The sequence below is a fragment of the Balaenoptera musculus genome, chromosome X, assembly GCF_009873245.2.
Source record: "Balaenoptera musculus isolate JJ_BM4_2016_0621 chromosome X, mBalMus1.pri.v3, whole genome shotgun sequence".
Classification (NCBI taxonomy): Eukaryota; Metazoa; Chordata; class Mammalia; order Artiodactyla; family Balaenopteridae; genus Balaenoptera; species Balaenoptera musculus.
This window is the reverse complement of record NC_045806.1, coordinates 124,455,700-124,473,243: the sequence shown is the minus strand read 5'-3', so window position 1 is coordinate 124,473,243 and position 17,544 is coordinate 124,455,700. Positions and strand designations below refer to the sequence as shown.

General features: G+C 40.1%; 2 long non-coding RNA genes across 9 annotated transcripts in view; one reads left to right on the top strand and one right to left on the bottom strand.

Moving 5' to 3' along the window:
* Positions 1–17,544, bottom strand: part of LOC118888526 — a 130,800-nt gene that overhangs the window by 89,834 nt on the left and 23,422 nt on the right. The gene's annotated exons all lie outside the window — the stretch shown is intronic.
* LOC118888527 lies at positions 559–15,588 on the top strand. Its single transcript, XR_005018319.1, has 3 exons — positions 559–654; positions 1,296–1,298; positions 15,578–15,588. It is a non-coding gene; the product is annotated as an uncharacterized LOC118888527 (long non-coding RNA).

Below are 17,544 nucleotides of genomic sequence, written 5' to 3'. Positions count from 1 at the left end.
ACAAAATGGTACAGCCAATTTGGAGGACAGTTTGGCACTTTCTTACAAAACCAAGCATACTCTTACTATATGATCCAGCAATCATGCTCCTTGGTATTTACCCAAACATGTTGAAAACTTATGTCCACACAAAAACCTCTATACAGACATGTATAGCAGCTTTATTCATAATTGCCAAAACTTGGAAGCAAGCAAAATGTCATTTGGTTAGTGTATGGATAAATAAACTGTTGTCCATCCAGACAAAGGAATATTATTCAGTGCTAAAAAGAAATGAACTATCAAACCTTGACAAGACATGGCGGAAACTCAAATGCATATTACTAAGAGAAGACAATCTGAAAAGGCTACATACTGTATGATTCCAACTACATGACATTCTGGAAAAGATAAAGCCATGGAAGCAGTGGTTTGCTAGAGGTTCTGGGGGAGAGAAGGACTGCACTGCACCAAAAATCCCCTGTGCTCCAACTATTCATCAAAACTATTCTATATGCAATGGCGGATACATGACATTACGCATTTGTCAAAACCCACAGAACTGTACAACACAAAGAGTGAACCCTAATGTAAATTATGAACTTTAGTTAATAATAATGTTTCAATATTGGTTCATCACTTGTAACAAACGAACCACACCAATGCAAGATGTTGGTGGGAAAAACTATGGTCAGAGGAGTGGGAAGAGGGGAGTATGTGGGAACTCTGTAATATCTGTTCACTGTCTGTAAAACTAAAACTTCTAAAAATAAAAGTCTATTAATTTAAAAAAAATTAAGAAAGAACAAAGTACTAGTCCATGTTAATACATGGGCGAGCCTTGGAAACATTACCTTAAGTGAGAGAATCCAGTCACACAAAAGACTCCATATTACAATATATGATTCTATTTATATGAAAGGTCTAGAGGAGGCAAATCTATGGAGACAGAAAGCAGATTAGTAGTTGCCTAGGGCTAGGGAGAATTAAGGGGAAACAGAGAGTGATTGCTAATGGCTATGGGGTTTCTTTTGGGGGTTTTGAAACTGTTATAAAAATTTATTGTGATAATCATGGTGATGGTTGTGAATATACAGCTCTGTGAATATACTAAAAACCACTTTAAATGGATGAATTGTATGGTATGTGTATTATATCTCAATAAATATTGATATTGCTAATGAATTTGAAAATCTCAAAAATGGATGATTTTCTAGGAAACTTAACCAATTAGAATCACAAAGATGTACAAAATATGGGGGAAAAAACCTGTGCTGTTTAAAAACATTTCCTCCAATGAATATAATAGTGTCCAGATAGTTTTATGAGCAAGTTCTTTATAATTTACAAGGAACAGATAATTTCCATCCTCTAAATATAGTTTCCAGCATAGAGGAAAAGAAGGAACTAAGCCCCATTATTTTATAAAACTAAAGTTATCCTACCCACAAAACCTGGTGAACACATGCGCAAAACACAGAGAGAGAGAAGACTGAAGATTAATGTCACTTACGAACATAGATGCAAAAATCCTAAATAAAATACCAGCAAACCAAACTCAGCAAGACAAAAAGAATACTACACCAGGACTTCCCTGGTGGCACAGTGGTTAGGAGTCCGCCTGCTAATGCAGGAGACACAGGTTCGAACCCTGGTCTGGGAAGATCCCACATGCTGTGGAGCAACTGAGCCCGTTCGCCACAACTACTGAGCCTGTGCTCTAGAGCCCGCAAGCCACAACTACTGAGCCCCCGTGCCACAACTACTGAAGCCTGCGCGCCTAGAGCCCATGCTCTGCAATGAGAAGCCACCACAATGAGAAGCCCGTGCACCGCAATGAAGAGTAGCCCCTGCTCGCCACAGCTAGAGAAAGTCCGCGCAGAGCAATGAAGACCCAACACAGCCAAAAATAAATAAATAAAATTAATTAATTAATTAATTAATTTAAAAAAAGGAATACTACACCATAAGGAAAGAGGAATTATTTCAGGAGTACATTTTATTAGTAAATCTAGACACACAGTATATCACAATAACTAGCCAAAGGAGAAAACCCGCATGAATGACAAAGAATTTCTTAAATTTATTTTTTAAATTTCTTAAGAAAATAAGAAAAAATATCTACAACAGAACAGAAAATTGGGCAAAAGAGTAAAGAATAGAAAAAAAAATGCAGCTTCACTGGTAACCAAATAAATGTAAATTTTAAAATAGAATATTAGGGGACCTTCAGGATGGCAGAGGAGTAAGACGTGGAGATCACCTTCCTCCCCACAGATACATCAAAAATACATCTACATGTGGAACAACTCCTACAGAACACCCACTGAACGCTGGCAGAAGACCTCAGACTTCCCAAAAGGCAAGAAACTCCCCACGTACCTGGGTAGGGCAAAAGAAAAAAGAAAAAACAGAGACAAAAGAATAGGGCCGGGACCGGCACCTCTGGGAGGGAGCTGTGAAGGAGGAAAAGTTTCCACACACTAGGAAGCCCCTTCACTGGCAGAGACGGGGGTGGGTGGGGGGAAGATTTCAGAGCCATGGAGGAGAGCGCAGCAACAGGGGTGCAGAGGGCAAAGCGGAGAGATTCCCGCACAGAGGATCGGTGCCGACCAGCACTCACCAGCCCGAGAGGCTTGTCTGCTCACCCACCGGGGCGGGCAGGGGCTGGGAGCTGAGGCTCGGGCTTCGGAAGTGAGATCCCAGGGAGAGGACTGGGGTTGGCTGCGTGAACACAGCCTGAAGGGAGCTAGTGCGCCACAGCTAGCCGGGAGGGAGTCCGGGAAAGAGTCTGGACCTGCCTAAGAGGCAAGAGACCATTGTTTCAGGGTGCGCGAGGAGAGGGGATTAAGAGCGCCGCCTAAACAAGCTCCAGAGACGGGTGCAAGCCGCGGCTATCAGCACATACACCAGAGACGGGCATGAAATGCTTCTGTAGCCACCAAGAAGCCTGTGTGCAAGCACAGGTCACTCTCCACACCTCCCCTCCCGGGAGCCTGTGCAGCCCGCCACTGCCAGGGTCCCGTGATCCAGGGACAACTTCCCCGGGGGAACGCACGGCACACCTCAGGCTGGTGCAACATCATGGAGCGTCTGCCACCGCAGGCTCGCTCCACTTTCCACACCCCTCCCTCCCTCCCCCCGGCCTGAGTGAGCCAGAGACCCCTAATCAGCTGCTCCATTAACCCCCTCCTGTCTGGGCAAAGAACAGACGTCAGAGAGCGACCTACATGCAGAGGCCGGGCCAAATCCAAAGCTGAACCCCAAGAGCTGTGCGAATAAAGAAGAGACAGGGAAATTTCTCCATGCAGCCTCAGGAGCAGCGGATTAAATCTCCACAATCAACTTGATGTACCTTGAATCTGTGGAATACCTGAATAGACAATAAATCATCCCAAAATTGAGGAGGTGGACTTTGGGGGCAACTGTAGACTTGGGGTTTGCTTTCTGGATCTAATTTGTTTCTGGTTTTATGTTTAGCTTAGTTTAGTATTTAGAGCTTATTATCATTGGTAGATTTGTTTATTGATTTGGTTGCTCTTCTTTTATATATATATATATTTTTTTCTTCCTTTTTCTCTTTTTGTGAGTGTGTATGTGTATGCTTCTTTGTGTGATTTTGTCTGTATAGGTTTGCTTTTACCATTTGTCCTAGGGTTCTGTCTGTCCGTTTTTTTGTTTTTTTTAGTATAATTTTTAGCACGTGTTATCATTGGTGGATTTGTTTATTGGTTTGGTTGCTCTCTTCTTTTTTTTATTATTTTTTATTTTAATAATTATTTAAATTTTTTATTTTAATAACTTTTATTTTATTTTATTCATTTATTTTTTTTCTCCCTTTTCTTCTGAGCCATGTGGCTGACAGGGTCTTGGTGCTCCAGACGGGTGTCAGGCCTGAACCTCTGAGGTGGGAGAGCCAAGTTCAGGACATTGGTCCACCAGAGACCTCCCGGCCCCATGTAATATCAATCCGCAAGAGGTCTCCCAGATATCTCCGTCTCAACGCTAAGACCCAGCTCCACACAATAATCAGCAAGCTACAGTGCTGGACACCCCATGGCAAACAACTATCAAGACAGGAACACAACCCCACCCATTAGCAGAAAGGCGGCCTAAAATCATAATAAGGTCACACACACCCCAAAACACACCACCAGACATGGTCCTACTCACCAGAAAGACAAGATCTAGCCTCATCTACCAGAACACAGGCACCAGTCCCCTCCACCAGGAAGCCTACACAACCCACTGAACCAACCTTACCCACTGAGGGCAGACGCCAATAACAATGGGAACGACGAACCTGCAGCCTGTGAAAAGGAGACCCCAAACACAGTAAGTTAAGCAAAATGAGAAGACAGAGAAAGACACAGCAGATGAAGGAGCAAGGTAAAAACCCACCAGACCAAACAAATGAGGAGGAAATAGGCAGTCTACCTGAAAAAGAATTCAGAGTAATGATAGTAAAGATGATCCAAAATCTTGGAAATAGAATGGAGAAAACACAAGAAAGGTTTAACAAGGACCTAGAAGAACTAAAGACCAAACAAACAATGATGAACAACACAATAAATGAAATTAAAAATTCTCTAGAAGGAATCAATAGCAGAATAACTGAGGCAGAAGAACAGATAAAATCAACAGAATACACTTTCTTCTCAGGTGCTCATGAAACATTCTCCAGGATAGATCATATCTTGGGTCACAAATCAAGCCTTGGTAAATTTAAGAAAATTGAAATCATATCATGTATCTTTTCTGACCACAACGCTACGAGACTAGATATCAATTACAGGAAAAAATCTGTAAAAAATACAAACACATGGAGGCTAAACAATACACTACTAAATAACAAAGAGACCACTGAAGAAATCAAAGAGGAAATCAAAAAATACCTAGAAACAAATGACAATGAAAACACAATGACCCAAAACCTATGGGATGCAGCAAAAGCAGTTCTAAGAGGGAAGTTTATAGCAATACAATCCTACCTCAAGAAACAAAAAAATCTCAAATGAACAACCTAACTTTACACCTAAAGCAATTAGAAAAAGAAGAACAAAACAAAACAAAAAACCCCTGAAGTTAGCAGGAGAGAAATCATAAAGATCAGATCAGAAATAAATGAAAAAGAAATGAAGGAAACAATAGCAAAGATCAATAAAACTAAAAACTGGTTCTTTGAGAAGATAAACAAAATTGATAAACCATTAGCCAGACTCATCAAGAAAAAAAGGGAGAAGACTCAAATCAATAGAATTAGAAATGAAAAAGAAGAAGTAACAACTGACACTGCAAAAATACAAAGGATCATGAGAGATTACTACAAGCGACTCTATGCCAATAAAATGGACAACCTGGAAGAAGTGGACAAATTCTTAGAAAAGCACAACCTTCCGAGACTGAACCAGGAAGAAACAGAAAATATAAACAGACCAATCACAAGCACTGAAATTGAAACTGTGATTAAAAATCGTCCAACAAACAAAAGCCCAGCACCAGAGGGCTTCACAGGTGAATTTTATCAAACATTTAGAGAAGAGCTAACACCTATCCTTCTCAAACTCTTCCAAAATATAGCAGAGGGAGGAACACCCCCAAACTCATTCTACGAGGCCACCATCACCCTGATACCAAAACCAGACAAAGACGTCACAAAAAAAGAAAACTACAGGCCAATATCACTGATGAACATAGATGCAAAAATCCTCAACAAAAATACTACCAAACAGAATCCAACAGCACATTAAAAGGATCATACACCATGATCAAGTGGGGTTCATCCCAGAAATGCAAGGATTCTTCAATATATGCAAATCAATCAATGTGATACACCACATTAACAAATTGAAGGAGAAAAACCATATGATCATCTCAATAGATGCAGAGAAAGCTTTCGACAAAATTCAACACCCATTTATGATAAAAACCCTACAGAAAGTAGGCACAGAGGGAACTTACCTCAACATAATACAGGCCATATATGACAAACCCACAGCCAACATCGTTCTCAGTGGTGAAAAACTGAAACCATTTCCACTAAGATCAGGAACAAGACAAGGTTGCCCACTCTCATCACTATTATTCAACATAGTTTTGGAAGTTTTAGCCACAGCAATCAGAGAAGAAAAAAAAAATAAAAGGAATCCAAATTGGAAAAGAAGAAGTAAAACTGTCACTGTTTGCAGATGACATGATACTATACATAGAGGATCCTAAAGATGCCACCAGAAAACTACTAGAGCTAATCAATGAATTTGGTAAAGTAGCAGGATACAAAATTAATGCACAGAAATCTCTCGCATTCCTATACACTAATGATGAAGAATCTGAAAGAGAAATTTAAAAACACTCCCATTAACCACTGCAACAAAAAGAATAAAATACCTAGGAATAAACCTACCCAAGGAGACAAAAGATCTGTATGCAGAAAACTATAAGACACTGATGAAAGAAATTAAAGTTGATACAAACAGATGAAGAGATATACCATGTTCTTGGATTGGAAGAATCAACATTGTGAAAATGACTATACTACCCAAAACAATCTATAGATTCAACGCAATCCCTATCAGACTACCAATGGAATTTTTCACAGAACTAGAACAAAAAATTTCACAATTTGTATGGAAACACACAAGACCCCGAATAGCCAAAGCAGTCCTGAGAAAGAAAAATGGAGCTGGAGGAATCAGGCTCCCTGACTTCAAACTATACTATAAAGCTACAGTAATCAAGACAGTATGGTCCTGGCACAAAAACAGAAATACAGATCAATGGAACAGGATAGAAAGCCCAGAGATAAACGCACGCACATATGGTCACCTTATCTTTGATAAAGGAGGCAAGAATATACAATGGAGAAAAGACAGCCTCTTCAATAAGTGCTGCTGGGAAAACTGGACAGCTACATGTAAAAGAATGAAATTAGAACACTCCCTAACACCATACACAAAAATAAACGCAAAATGGATTAAAGACACTATAAAACTCTCAGAGGAAAACCTAGCCAGAACACTCTATGATATAAATCACAGCAAGATCCTTTTTGATCCACCTCCTAGAGAAATGGAAATAAAAACAAAAATAAACAAATGGGACCTAATGAAACTTAGGAAACCATAAAGTAGACGAAAAGACAACCCTCAGAATGGGAGAAAATATTTGCAAATGAAGCAACAAAGGATTGATCTCCAAAATATACAAGCAGCTCATGTAGCTCAATATCAAAAAAACAAACAACCCAGTCAAAAAATGGGCAGAAGCCCTAAATAGACATTTCTCCGATGAAAATATACAGATTTCCAACAAACACATGAAAGGATGCTCAACATCGTTAATAATTAGAGAAATGCAAATCAAAACTACAATGAGGTATCACCTCACACCGTCAGCGTGGTCATCATCAAAAAATCTACAAACAATAAATGCTGGAGAGGGTGTGGAGAAAAGGGAAGCCTCTTGCACTGTTGGTGGGAATGTAAATTGATACAGCCACTATGGAGAATAGTATGGAGGTTCCTTAAAAAACTAAAAATAGAACTACCATACGACCCAGCAATCCCACTACTGGGCATATACACTGAGAAAACCATAATTCAAAAAGAGTCATGTACCACAATGTTCACTGCAGCTGTATTTACAAGAGCCAGGACATGGAAGCAACCTAAGCGTCCATTGACAGATGAATGGATAAAGAAGATGTGGCACATATATACAATGGAATATTACTCAGCCATAAAAAGAAACGAAATTGAGTTATTTGTAGTGAGGTGGATGGACCTAGAGTCTGCCATACAGAGTGAAGTAAGTCAGAAAGAGAAAAACAAATACCGTACGCTAACACATATATATGGAATGTAAAAAAAAAAAAAAAAAGGTTCTGAAGAACCTAGGGGGCAGGACAGGAATAAAGAGGCAGACGTAGAGAATGGACTTGAGGATATGCGGACGGGGAAGGGTAAGCTGGGACAAAGGGAGAGAGTGGCATGGACATATATACACTACCAAATGTAAAATAGATAGCTAGTAGGAAGCAGCCGCATAGCACAGGGAGATCAGCTCGGTGCTTTGTGACCACCTAGAGGGGTGGGATAGGGAGGGTGGGAGGGAGATGCAAGAGGGAGGGGATATGGGGATATATGTATACATATAGCTGATTCACTTTGTTATAAAGCAAAAACTAACACACCATTGTAAAGCAATTATACTCCAATAAAGATGTTAAAAAAATAATAAATAATAAAGTAAAAAAAATAGTATATTAATTCTTTGCAGTCAAATCGGCAAAAAATTCAGTGATTTCAAGAATTCAGACAAAAAGGGCATGCCCGTACTCTACCTCTAACATGACAATTATTATAGGGTGATTTAGCAATACTCATCGAAAGCCTGAAAAATGTGCCTACATGTGGAACCAATAATTGCACATCCAAGAATTTATTTAAACGAAGCAATCGGGGTTTTTGCAAAGACTTAGCCACAGAATACTCATCTCTACGTTGTTTACAGTAGGGGAAAAAAATAACCTAAATGTCTAACAGTAGCGAGTTGGTCAAATAAATTGTACTTTGATACAATGAAATGCTAGTTAACCACTGAAAGTGTAGAATAATGAACTTGAAAGAATGTTCAGAATATATTAAAAAGCTCATGAAAGAGGACGTAGAATATACAGAAAAGAAGACTGAAGGATTATAATAAAATGTTAATAGTGATTACCTCTGAGTGGTAAAAATATGGGTGACGTTTACGTCCTTTTTCATTCTCTTTTTTGTATATCTGTGATTTCTACATGGTCTATAATAAACATATATTACTTTGATTAAAAAAATTCAATAAAAGAGTGCCTTTTAACGTTCATACTCTTTGAGAAGTTCTACTTCTAGAAATTTATTCTGATAGTCATACATTCACACAAGAACATACGTTACTATAATAACCAAAAAGGGAGACCAATTTAATGTCTAGCAATAGTAATTATAAAGTATGACATAACTCTAGCTATAGCTATAGGATGGAATACTGGGCAACTATTAAAAATCATGAGGTAGAAGAACATTTAAATCATAAAACATTCAGTGAAAAGGCAGATTATAAAATATTAAATACAATGCAAAGCTAAGTTTTTAAAAACTATGTATAAATAGAAAAAAGAATCGAAGGAAATATACCAAAATGAACATCAACTCTGGTTCTCTCCAAGCGGTAGGGCTACAGGTAATTTATTTTCATCTTTCTGCATTTTGCACTTTTTCTACAATGTAATTTTAAACTCCAGAAAAAATTTGTTTGCATTTGAGGAGCAAGGGAAGAAAATGTAGAACAACATAACAACTCTCTGCTGCCATCATGCTGTGAGGCATTTATATCTAAGCATGTTGGCATTCCATAACTGAATCCAAGAACTGGTCCTGTTATGAATGGGAAGAATATAGATTAAAATAAGTGAGAATAGGGGCAATATATTAATATCACGTATAAACAGAGAAAACTTCGGAAACCAATACATCAAGATGATAAGAATGGTTAATTCTTGTTGGTAGGAACGTAGGTGGTGGTTACTTTCGTGGGTGTGATTTTCTGTATTTTTTTAAATTTTCCAAAAATAAAAAATAAGATAAATAAAACCAAATGAGAGAGCTATAGATATTTCCAGTCATTGGTTCAGGAACAGTGGGGAAACCTCTGATCTTCTGTCTCTGAGACTGTGGGAGAGCCCAGTCAGTTCTGGGATGGGAGGAAGCATCCACAGCCATTGCTTTCCTCCATGGCCTCCAGGGTTGAACCCAGGGGCACTACCAGTGAAATAATGCAACGATGCTAGTCTCTCCATTCCACTGCATGCCAGGGAGCCCCTCACCCTATGCCAACAGCCGCCCAATTCAGAGTCTCGGACCTCCAGGCCTTCACAACCTCTAGTCATGCAGAGCTTCCAGTCAGAAGCATTTCCTTCCCTGCCATGGCCCCCTTCTCTAGCTCTTCTGCAATCTGCCCCCTGCCACTACACTGCGAGCTTCTGGAGGGCTGGGACCGTGGTTTAGCTCAAATCTTGCCCATGTGCCTACCATAGCACCAATGAACATTTACGAGACTTTGCGGGCAGGTATGAAACAGAATCTTGATACCTAGTTTGGGAGTAGAGAGCAAGGATACCAGCAACCCAGAAGTGTTTCATCCTCACAGAAAAGCACAACCCAGCCCACTACTGGTGATGATATGACTAAAGTAGTTTCATGGGTAATGAGTGTCACCTAGTGGAATGGGGCAGACGTGGGCAGTGATTAAAGTAGGTCAAAATAGAAATAAAATAATTCAAACAGATCTTCTTTGAAATAAAAATACACAACTCATCACAATAACTGGAGCAGTGGGGACCAGATGAACTGTCTGTGTAAGGACAGGGTAGCAACAAAGTCAATATAGCATCGATATACAAACTTACCTGTTACACGATAGGTTTCCTTTGCTTCACAGTGAAAAAACACATCTCATCTCACTGCCAAGGGCTTACAAATTAACCACAAGGGTCAAGGTTCATGGTACTTACTCAAGGTTTCCGTGGATACTATGTTACTCCCATAACTTTAGAATTATTCTACCATTTTCAGCATTGTTTCTCTTAGTGGGGAGATGATGGAATTTGTCTATTATAAGAAGTATGTAAAGTGAGAAATTTCCTTTGCCAAAAGTTCATATAATGAAAGGTATGGAAAAATAACTTTTTTTCATTGAAACAAATTAATCCTGTAAATATTTGCTGGGTATCCCAAGCCACTGACTAGTGTTCTTAGAAAAAAGCTTTCAGGGGTAGAAAAACTGAGGTCAAAATTATTATATTTTCCTCTTCAAATATAAGCCAAATAGTGGCTGTCAAACATCACAGGGAAATGCTCCATTTCCCCCAACATCAGAATGGACTGAGGCCCCACTGTTCAAGTTCACACATAGCACATCTGAGAGCATGCATGGGTGAAACTGATCAGAGTGGGTCTGTGTGAAGTGATGCCCTCTCTTTCAATGCAGTAAACTGGAGATGGTCAAACTGGATGTGGAGCTCCATGGAACTACATACACTTCATGATGCCAAGAGTACTATACACAGCTTGAGAAGCACATTCTGAACAAGTAAGTGCCTTTGAACCTCTGAAAGGCAAGGCAAAGCTTTTTTTTTTTTTTTAGTTTTTTTTTTTTAAGAGTTTAGGCAAAATCTTAGCCAGCATAACAAGAAAGTCTGTGGAATTCAAGAGGTGACACCTCACCTGTTATTTATTTATTTATTTAGGCCGTGCCACACGGCTTGCAGGATCTTAGTTCCCTGACCAGGGATTGAACCTGGGCCCGGCAGTGAAAGTGCGGAGTCCTAACCACTGGACCACCCTGGAATTCCCATCACCTGCTTTTAAACACCAGCACAGTGACAAAGCTCATAATAAAGGTGGACAACCTCCATAACACCTTTCATCCAGATCATTGCAAGTTTCTGATGGATCTCTCCATTTTCACTGTCTCAATTTGGCCAAACCTACACATTCTAGCCATATTAATAGTCTTGGAGTCTAACTCTGGCCATTTCATACGGCCTTTTCTCCTCCAACCCGTGCTTAAAAATCTTCACTGCTTACAAACTGCCTATCAAAAATGTTGAAACACCTCAGTTTAGTATTCAAGGTCCCTCAAAATGTGGCCCCAACCTACCTTTCCAAGCATATTTGACATAATTCCCCCATAATGAGCCTGTGCTCCAGCCAAATTAAAATTCTCACTGTTCAAGTGTACATATATTTTCTCACCTTTCTAGCAGTGAAAAAAATCAGGTCACCACAAAAGGCCATTAGGATCCTTCCCAAGTGCTGTGCAAAGCTTGCCCAGAAGAGAAGCATCTTTAGGTGCGCCATCACATAACGCATTGCCTTTGGAAATACAGATCCATGGAGGATGAGTCAGGAGTTTATACATCTCAGTACCTGACCTGGATTATTTTAATGCTTGTTCTGGTACCCACTAGTCCACTGCTTCCCAAATGATTTTGTAGTTTTGACGTTTCATTGGTCCTACTTTAAAAATTTTTTTTTGTAAAACTCACTGACCCTACCTGAAAATGCTGGAAATTTTTTCTAAAAAATTAAAGCCAATTAAGATGAATTTGGTTTTGAGAATTTTAGAGCAATTTTGTGAGATCCTATGAGACACCCTGGAATGCCCCCAAAATGGAGTTGAGAATCTGTCTTGGCAAATATGTTTGCCTCTCCACGCTTTATTATTTCCACCTACAGAATGAGAACTAATGATGCCCCTACTCTCGCCCAAGTCCCTCAGCCTGTATATTATGAGAACACATGCTGTATATAAAGAACTTTGTTTTCCCAGAATGAAGGAGTCATATATAACCCAAATAAAACAATTTGACCATGACCCCAAAATCCCCTTATGATAGTAAACATTCTAAATGTTACCAATAAACTATGAGACACTATCACATTATTTGATAACACAAAAATATAAAATTCTTTCAGGCTGCAGAAAGACATTTATGTTATTGAACTTAATTAAGAGACCACAATGCTTGGGAAGGCGGTGCATCTAACATCCAAACAGAATTGCCCAGGGAAGGAAGCAGACTTAAGGCTGGCTTTAGCTTGTGAACAGAGGAGTTCCTTCTGAGGTAAGGATGGGAGTTTCAGGACTCTGAGAAGATGTCTCAATTTCAACTTGGTTCCCTGTTGAAATGTTTCTTTCTGCAGAGAGATTAGAAGTGAAGTGCTGGGAGAAGAGGATGGAAAACAAACATAAGGCTCCCTTGTCAGGAGTACATTTTGTCTCCACAAAGCTAGTTTTGTTTGAAGTCACAATTCAGCAAATTCTTTTTGATAGAGTTCTTTTATTGCAACTGTCTCGAAGAGGTTGAACTTCTGCAAGTAGCAGTCTGTGGAGAATTCCAATAGTAGACTTAATACTGTGACTATAAATAAGAGCCCTACAAGTCACCAGAGAGTCTCAGACCAAAGGGAAGGTGACAGACCATGCAGGCTACTGCCCTGCCTCCAGGCTGTACAAGAAGCCCATCCCAAGTACATTGGAAAAGAGTCCAAGTCATTCTAAAAGGGTCACAGGAAGGAATCCAAGAATTGTAGACCTATCTTAGAGCCAGAAAAGACCTCTAGATATCATCTGCTGTAGCCTTTTTGCAGAGAGCAGAAGTTCATGCTAATTTTATGTAGGCCAAATGTTAAGAAGAAATCACTTAGCCTCAGATGAAAATAACTAATGTGAAATAAATAATACACATGTACAATCTCAATAAGATTAAATAACTTTTTAAGGTTCTATGACTATTTTTTACATTTAAAAAAAAGGGGGCTTCCCTGGTGGCGCAGTGGTTGGGAATCTGCCTGCCAATGCAGGGGACACGGGTTCGAGCCCTGGTCTGGGAAGATCCCACATGCCGTGGAGCAACTAGGCCCGTGAGCCACAACTACTGAGCCTGCGCGTCTGGAGCCTGTGCCCCGCAACAAGAGAGGCCGCGATAATGAGAGGCCCGCGCACCGCGATTAAGAGTGGCCCCCACTTGCCGCAACTAGAGAAAGCCCTCACACAGAAACGAAGACCCAACACAGCCATAAATAAATAAATAAATAAAACCCAAAAGTTAAAACAAAACAAAAAAAAAACCTACTTTGAAACCTCCGAAAATTTGCAAGAATAGTAACAACATATGAAAAAAAAAAAAGGCCAGCATAAATTAATCTGTTAGCTCATCTGATAGGTGCTAAACAGTTCCTCCTGCTTCTTAAGTAGTTCTTCTTCCCCATCCTGTAGAGTGACTGCTTAGGTCACTAGATGCTTCCAGTTCTTACCAGAAACACAAGTGATTTTGACCTTTCAGGGGAAGAACCATCCCAAAGACCCACAGAAACTGTGGAGGGGTGGACAAGCACTTGCCTTCCCTTAGGAATTTCCATGTGTTTAGAGAAGGGGGTCTAGATTAAACCAAACCCATTTTCAGAGCTGACTAGACATCCCAACAGGAAGCTTCAAGTTTCCCAGATCAGAAGCAGGGCAAAACTAAACACACAGCATAGCTCTGGGCTTCTGAAGTCTTCATTGCTCTTCCCTCCTCAGTCACAGGAGATCAGAAGTTCCAGGTATCCCGGGACTCAGTGTATGGGCTAGCAGACAAGCGTAAGGGAAAGCTATTCCATCTCTGAAAGAGCTCTGAATGCAGAAGCTAAAAGGCTATCTGTCTGGGACACTGAAAAGACGATTACTGTATTAGATGAAATGTGGGACTGATCTCTTCCAGCCCCAGGACTCGAGGAATACTAAAGGAGGGGTGAAACAATAGGGCTCACCCCAATCTCTGGTATGCTGCACTTTGAAATTTACAAATGACTTTCCCTCCCACTATTACAGTTGATCTTCACAACAGCTTTATGAAGCCAATGTAGTTAGAATGACTTTATAGAGATGAGGAAATTTATGCAGAGGTGAGTCAGTGGCCCAAGGTCATGCAGCTGGTGAATAGTAGAGCTAAGATCCAAACACTCCTTTTATGGAAATACAACACCTGTGAACAGAAGATATTTTTCTGTTTTTCTGAAGCCCTATCACCCTTTCTGGAGAGCCTCCAGGATGAAGACCTTGCAGAAGACACAATCTAATGTTCTCTTGAAACATTCTGCACAGCTGTGGAACATACAGTCAAGGGTATCTGTGGCACTGTGGCAGAAAGCATAATAATTAGCAGAGTAAATTCTATTCTTGAGGGAGTTCCTCTTCTCTGGTAGATTCCTCAGCATGAAGACTTCTATCTCCAAAGAAGGACATGGCCCCTGTGATTTATTGCGAGTGCCTATGTCTGAGTCCTTGAGAAGAAAACCGAGTATTATTTGTGTTTTACTAGAAGAATTAATACACCAAGGGGAAAGAATTTTGAGTAGCAGCACTACTGTGGGCTTCTAATGACCAGAAAGTAGCACCGCCTCATTCATTCAGACCCCAAAAGTACAGAAGTTAGGATTGATATCTGTCTTTGCAGTATCTATGAAAAACTAGTTTCTAACCTAATTAATCCAGTACTAACTTAAATAACTCCTTACCTTTTTCATGCTAAAACAGAGGTCAGGGAAATGATGTACTAATGTAACAGTCTCCCTCAGTCTCAGTCATATTTGTTCATCTTTAAGAGCCTTTCTTCTTGAAAAGCAGTGATGAATCTATCTGAAAAGGAATCTCCTAAAATGTCTCTCTTCAGCAATTACTGCAGTTCATGAAGAAATTTAGTTTGCAAATACTTAGGGAACAGGTGGACTTCTGATTATGAATGTGATGGAGTAACTTGTAGTAGACTAATACTTCCACCGAGAATAACTAAGAAATCCAGATAAAATTTTAAAATGTCTGTTTGAAGGCACTAGAGCATGACGAGGCAGCCAGGACTTTGGAAAAGAGAGGCAATGACACTCGGCAGCCATTTTTTTCCTCAGAATGTTTGCTGATTCTGGGCATGAGCTAAACGGGTGGGGATATGAGTAAGAACATGAACTGAGAGCCTCTACTAAGAGGAGAGAAAGCAGCAGACCACTGGGTAGAAAGAAAGAGGGGAAACTGAGCCCAATATTCTGCCAGTTTTCCCCTCAAGATATTTACCAAAGTCTGAAACTGCATTAACTGAAAAACTAAAGAAAAAAAAAATGACTGTCAAACTAGAATTTTAAACCCAGGAAAAGTGTCTTTCCAAAAAGGAAGGCAAGATTTTAAGCAGCATGGCATTATAGTTTTGAATCTCCCTAAATTTGAATCTCTCACATAAAACAGATAAAGTGCTAGAATAATAGAACAAAAACCCATAAACAACATGTACAACAAAACTAGGTAAAACATACCCCAATGAAACCCAAAATATGACCAGGTAGAGATAATCCACTAATAGCCATGAAACAGTAAAGTATCAGCATCTGCTGAGAGGAGGAAGGGATAAAAATGGCATCTGAAATACCTGAAAATAGGAATACCCCAAAATAGTCAACACGTATTTACTGCAAAGCACAGCAGAACATTTTAGGAACAAAAGTCACAGGAAAGAAGAGTTCTGTACACGCCAATGGATGAGTAACTACAAGGAGTTTGAGAGGCTGAGCAACGTGGGCTTGAGAAAATCTAAAACTTCATCTTCTACTCTGGGATGAAGTAAGGTGGAAGAAACATCACTCCCATAGTTAAGACAAAAAATAAGCCAGATTAACTTCAAATTCATGAATTTTTCTATTGCATTGGAGAGCTGAGTTTGCAGAGCAGCACACTTGCCCAAAATCTGAGGAGATACAGTCCCTACCAGAGGAGAAGAGACGTGAGCACTCACTTATGTGGGGTAAGCTTACCAAAAACCAGTAAGAGTTCCGCTAGAAACAAACACAATGAACTGGCAGGATAGTAGGAAGCCTCTGGGGGCCTCAGAGACTGGGGGGTCTGCACTCTGTTGCAAGCGCTTTCTCCACGAATCCTGCTGGGGGCTTTCAGAAAAGCTCAGAAAGAGCCCGAAGAACGGACCATTGCGATGCAGTCCTTGAAGAGAGGAGCATTAGCCATGCAGGAGGGATACGAATCTCAACCCCATGCATTTCCCCCATCTCCCCCAGGGAAAACAATGCCTTTCTCTGTGGGGAAAGGACAACACACTCTAGGGCAATGGTGGAAATTCACTGCAGCTGGGAGAAGGAAATGGGGAAAAAAAACTACTACTGGGGGAAGGGCAGAAATATACACTGGGCACAGAACCACATACTCCTGAGGCCATACCGTGGACTTTGCAACCAAGACTGAGACTTGGGCAGAACAACAGAAAATGCCCACCTCCCAGTTCCCCACATCACTAACTAAATAAATTCAAGTAACTAGTAACAGCATAATAGTACCGGGAAAGGGACAGAAGAGGAAACAGAGTATGCAAAGATACCATCTGAGGCACAGTGTAAAGGGAAGACCTAAAGTTCAGTGTCGAAAAGACATTGCTCTGGAAAACCAACTCTCATGTTAAGCACAAGGAATCACTATAGGAATCTGAAGTCTGTCATACACTGAGGGTGGACATAGCAACAACAACCTCAAACCCAATCCAACTCCTAACCAGGTTAACTCAAAACTCTGTTCTAAAGACCCAGCAGAAGGAAATGTGTGCCCATTTCCAGGCATAAAAACTTCATACCTCATTCTCTACTGTCCTACACAATATGTTTGGCTTCAAACAAACAAATAAAAACACACAAAAAGGTAAGAAAAATCACACTCCCAAGAAACAAAGTGATCATCAGAACCAGAATCTGATATGACACAGACACTGGAGCTATCAGACAAGGAATTTTAAATAATTATGGTTAACATGTTAAAGGCTCAAATGGAAATGGTGGACATTATGCAATATAAGCAGGTAACTGCAGTAGAAAAACACACACTAAGAAAGAACAAAATAGAAATACTAGAAATGAAAAGCACAGTAGCAGAGATAAAGAATACCTTCAATGGGCTCACCAGTAATCTCAACACAGCCAAAGAAAGAATCAGTGAACT